Source organism: Lates calcarifer, linkage group LG11, assembly GCF_001640805.2.
Source record: "Lates calcarifer isolate ASB-BC8 linkage group LG11, TLL_Latcal_v3, whole genome shotgun sequence".
NCBI lineage: Eukaryota > Metazoa > Chordata > Actinopteri > Centropomidae > Lates > Lates calcarifer.
The window spans coordinates 10943467-10949520 of record NC_066843.1 but is presented as its reverse complement, the minus strand read 5'-3'; positions in this window follow the sequence as shown (position 1 = coordinate 10949520).

Genomic DNA, 6054 nt, shown 5'->3' with positions numbered 1-6054 from the left:
CTCTCTTTGTCCCCCAGACTCCCAACAGTCTCAGGCTGGGATCTGGCCAGGGGAGTTCCTGGGGGAAGGGTGACCTCTTTCAGGCCCTGACGAGAGGCCTCGAGCTGGCGCGCTGTCATCATGCTCAGTCATCATGCTGAAAAACCCCAAAGACTCGAAGAGCTGGAGATGACGCAGCATTTCCATGTATTCTGACTACCTGCAGATGTGTCTTGGCAGTGAAATTTTAAGAACACTTAATGGAAGAAGACTTAGAAAGGTGGTTGTGTTTTGTTTGTTGCTGTCTCCCCGTTTCCAGTCTTTATGCTAAGCTAGGCTAATCACCTCCTGATTTTTGTTCCATACGTGTGGCATAGACATTAAAATTACATTAAACTGAGTTAAATTGATTAAAATAATTAGTCAGATTAAAGTTAACTCAAATGTGGTGCTAGAGTCAGGGCGTCACCAGTCAGTAAGATTAATCCTCTAGACACCATTAATAACTGCACATTTCATGGTAATCCATCTAAAAATTGCTGAGATATTTCATTCTGGACCATCATTGCCTTCCCTACAGCCATGCCGCTAGCATAGCTATAAACAAATAGAAATATAAATAGACATGCTCATCCTCACTCTTCTTTCACACTTCCTCTCCCTCCTTCACCTTTCCTCTAATTATTCTCTCCTCTTTTGCCCTCAGCAGCACTCCTCACACAGTCGCTGACTGTAGACTGGTGGATGCTGGGACTGCAGCAGCTGGATAGGCCTCTGTGTTACAAACAATAACTGCTGAATACACAAAGAAAATATTGCTTTTTTATACCAGTGGATATGAAAGATTAATGTGGTCCTAGTTTGAATAGAGCAGAGTGAAAAGACTCCTGTCACGTCTCCTTGGGTTCACTTTATACTGGAGAGAAGCTCAAACAAAAGCTTTGAGTTGTTGTTGTGTTTTATTGTCTATGTGTGTGTGGTAGATAACAGTAGAGATGCCAGTGTGTTATGGAGCGAGATCAGAGCTGAGACAGACTGATGGTCTCTGTCAGGGACGACTGGAGGACGCTGCAGACATTGTGATGATACGAGGGGTGACTGTAATCTTTTTCGTCCTCTCCTTGTCTTTCTCTCTTACTCACTTGCAGTTGCAAAGAATGTGCACACGCACCTTTTTAAAGCTTTGTTTAATATGGAATCTTATTTTCAGCTGTAAGAAAATGGTGCTGTTCAGTGCTGTCCTCTCCCTGTCCTTCGCTTCAAGCCATCAGGTGCATCAGGACAGCTGCTCGGCTGACTGGGCTCCCAAGCAGTGGATTGAGAGGTAACTTGCCAGATATTGATTGCCTGCGAGCCTCTGACCTTAACGGGAGCAGGCTCAGAGTAAAGCTGTTTGTCAAATTCTGCTACAATATTATCTGTACTGCTATTCAGCCTGCTGTTGGGTTTTTGTAAAATATTGACTTGGGGTGATTAAGAGAGCAAAGTATCCTGACAAAACATCATGCTGAATGCCAGGAGGAAGCTGAAATAATAAACAGTGGCTAAAGTTAAACAAGCCTTGTTGGTTTTGGAGAATAAATTACATTTATTCACCTAATAAATGTTCTAATCTTCCTGCCATTCATATTCCCTGTGAATGAGCTATTAGGACAAGGTTTTTTCCCCTTCAATCAAGTCCTAACAAAACACTCTGCCCACAGTATACCAGCAGGAGATATTCACCCCTCCCTTCTTACATTATCTGTCCTTGAAGCAGCAGTACCGCCATCATCTTTGTCCCAAGCCTCCAATTTCATCCTCTAAGGAATTATGTGCTTGTCTGTCACTTACTCAATTTCTTTCTTCTTTATCTCTGACAGAGACACAAAGCGAGCTGATAGGTTCCAAAAATTCATACTGCCATACTGCCATTATTTTGGACATTTTATCAGCCACTGGTGAATTTTAGAAGAAGTAGTCAACTTACTAATTACCAGACTTTTCTGTTCTGTAAGTACATTTTTAGTGTATTGTGTGTCTTACACATTTCTACGAATAGCATATATGTTCCACAGATTTGTGAGGGATATGGATTTGGTCAAAAGGAGTTTATCAGACTGAAAAAAGAAACATTTTGTGAGCATTGTCTATGACACAAGCAAACTGCATAACTGCAACATCCCTGGTTGCAAGTCCAGTTGGGCATTTCCCTGCATGTCATGCCCCTCTCCCTCTCCCATAGGTTTCCTGTTTTCCCTCTACTACTCTACTGTCTAATAAAAGCAAGCTACAAAGATAATTGATAAGTAATTGAAAGAGAAGAAAGGGAGAATCACTTCAAACAGTTATTAGAACTGAACTCAATCATAAAGAGTTGACTCTCAGTGGGATCAGCAACATTCTCACATCGCACTTTGTAACATTTACTGACATATTTGTCAATATACTGTTTTTTTTTAGGACTGAAGAATATAGTATATATATAATTTATGAAATATAATTTATTTCATGACTATATAAGAATCATAATCAAATATACTGTATTTATTGTGTATTCAGTATACTTTTACACAATGAGTAAGGTCTTGATAACAGTGATAATAGCGACAGTAATTTTTAATGAAAGACACTGTGGAGTTGCATTATGGGAAATGGATCCAGTGTTTTTGGAGCTTGACTGATACCAGAGACTAAGTCAGGATACCTCAGCCTCTGTTGCTTTAATTTTAACCACCTTTTCAAACTCACTTTGTTTGAGTTCCCCAACTTTATGGAAGTGTAATACTCTACTATCACTGGAATACCGCTTTAACTCAAGGTCCACTTACAAAACATTGGGCACTTTCAACCAAATCTTCAACAGTGAATAAAGTTTGTTCAGCTGTTGTGGAGATTCTGCGAGATTCAGTCAAAGCTCCAGAAAAAATGAGTAAATTGACCTTGAGTTAAGATTATTTTGTTAATATACTACTTCAGTTGGTCAAGAATGAACTAATTAAATTAAATACAGCAGAATTAGAAACCCACATTACCCACAGTGCAACTCGACTGCAGATAATTCAGTTTGAGATTCTGGTGTGTTATACTAAATCTGTTATATACCATGGTATACTGTATCTGAAAAACATAAAAGGTGTTCTTACTGCGTACTGATTACACTCTCAGAATATTTTTGTGAGATTTCTGGCTGGGTGCCCGTCATCCACTGTCAAGAGTTTGGCTGCTGACTGATTGTAATTTCCTTCATTGTGTTTAAGGTTGAGTGAAGGTCACTGAGGGAACACTTCCTCCCTTCTCTGTACGTCCCCTCTCTCCTGTCTCATTTCTGCAGTGGTGACAGACCTTACGCTGCACTTTTTTCTCTGTCTATTTATTAAATTTGTAGGTCAGACAAGGGAGCAGAGCACCAAGGCTTTTGTGGAAATATTTTAATTAATTTTAATCATTAAATCAATGCACCTGTATCAATACATCCCCCTCACCTTCTCCTTTGGGAAAATTATAGTCACTACTGACATTTTTATTTACTGCAAGTCATAGTCCCTCTTTCTCTGCCTCAGCTACCCTATTTTTACACCTACTGTATGAGTACTCTTGTGTCTCCTTAGCTGTGTGTGTGTGTGTGTGTGTGTGTGTGTGTGTGTGGTGTGTGTGTGTGTGTGTGTGTGTGTTGTTAGTAGAGCAGGTTGTGGGTGAGCAGTAGGAACAGTTAATGAGCAAGGTAAATGTAGATAAAACCACATTTTCTACCACATCAGCCTCTGGTGCTGGAATGCTAATTGAAACAGAGTAACAGTGATTTTTCTTGTTTCTGTTTTCTAGCCATGCTAGCGGCATGGCTCGAGGTTTGTTCGTCCATTGGCAGGTCCCCCACTTTGCTCCAGACTGCAAATATATTAGCAGCTTTTGAATGGATTGCCGTGAAATTTGGTACAGACATTCATGGTGCCTGGAGGATGAATTCTAATGATTTTAGTGTAGTGATCCTTTGACTTTTTCTTTAGTGCCACCATGAGTTTGACATCTGTTGGGTTTTGTGTGAAATGTGAAATGTCTCTTCACAGTTGGATGGATTGCCACATTTCAGATAAAAGAGTATTTATTGATTATTAAAATCTGAATACTTCTTCATCCACTTCTGTTTTCTTAAAGTTCAAACACTGTTCAACACGCGTTGATAAATAAAATTATTCCGCTGCCTCGCCTCGCGTCTCCTCTCACTGTGTAGCTCCTTTTCTCTCAGTGTCCCACTTCATCACACAAGTGATTTGGAGAGGTTATACACAAAGTCAAGCTAATTGATTTAGCTTAAAATCCTCTCAGTGCACTGGCTCGTCAGGCTGCCTTTTTTTTTTCCTGACTGTGACCTCAGAGCTCCTCCTTTCTAAAATGAGCATGAAATGAGATGACTAATCCACTTCAATTAATTAGTCATTTAAAAAAAGGAAAAAAAAAACATACCTGCCTATATCTCTTTTTTTTTTTTGGCAATAACTTTCACTGAGAGGCGTTAAGAGCTGGGATGTTGGGTAATTGCTCTGTTTTGTAACCCAGCGAGTTTAAACACACTGAACAAGTATTATATTCTTTGATGTTATAATTAAATGGCATGCATCATAGCAGTGTGACACTGGGCGTTAGACCATTTATTTGTAAAGTGTAACGGTAATTTGTCACGTTTTCTTGGTAGTCCCTCTTCTTTTAAAGAAAGCCTTTTACGTTTGTCTTTGGTATCTATTTGGTATTTTAGTTGTCACTCACATGCTGCTGCAGTGTACATTACTCTGCACTCTTTTCTCTCCTTCTGACAGGTTGGATTCCAACATGACACTGTGTGGAAAAAAATAAAAGATGGCTCCTTTACCTCAGAAAACCTTCCACCCACCTGAGACTGAGGCCCTGTCATTTGCCGTACGTGTAGGTTCCCCGCATGCAAAGTGTTTTTTCATGGGTTTTGTCTGTTTGTGACAGCTCTCCATTGCAGTTTTTTCCACCCCGCCATATTTCCACAAGAGCTCCTTCAACTGCTCTCAGCTGTCAGATTCCTGCCTCATACACTTCCTCCGCTAAATTCATCACTCTGACTATTTTCAACTCATCTGCCATGAATCCCAGCTGGAGGTTTGTCAGTGTATGTTTGTGTCTCCGCCTTATTTTCATGTGCACAGGAACATCATTTCCTTATGAAGGTGGATTTCATGTCCCACAAGTGAATGTGTCATTTTCAGGCTTTGTCCATTTGACTCATGTCAGCAGGTAGAAGCCAGTGGGAGCACAACCTCTGTTCTCTCTATATTGTCTATATTTCTGTTTAAATCATCCAGAACATGAGCAAACAGGGCTTCTCTATCTTCACCAGACAATCAGAAGCCACTGACTTTGGATCAGATCTTCACCTTATCAAGGTATGCTGACTTTAAGCCAGTTGGCTGACATAGTCATAATGGACTGTAAGACCTTTAAAGGCAACGTGCAGTGTTTTGGGGGCTTGTTGTGTATTTAAGTGCAGTTGTCTGGTGCCCCCTGCTGCTTGAAACAGTCCACAGTTGAACACTGTTGGTGGTTTCTGTGGGAATATAATGATTTTTATTTCAGCCTACCAGTCAGCTGGGATGAGCAGTGTTTCTTTTTTATCAACAAATACTTTTAGCTTTACATTTCGCCTGTGTCTGTGTGTATCAGGAAAGACAGAACTGTACTTAGTTATATCAAAACAAGTTTCGTACTTATCTTGTAATGTATTGGACATTGCAAAATCACTTGTACAAACACATCTACGACTCAGACTGAGAAACCACAGGAACTTTCAGTGAGGACGTTAAATCCAGAGCTCTTCTAACTCAAATCAAATCACAAAAGCCCTCAAACAAAGGCATATCATCTGATTTAATGCTTTATGTTGTCAATTGCACATTTCCCATCCTCAGTACCTCTCTTTGTGTCTTTTATCATTGCAGCAGCTCAGGTTGCCCTCCACTCTCCACTGGGACGTTGGCGAATCACGGACGAGCTGCCCAACCTATTTCCAGTCCTCTCAACGACATTCACCTCAGGGGAGGGCCTCGCCGACAGGGGAGGTCTGCCTTTACCACA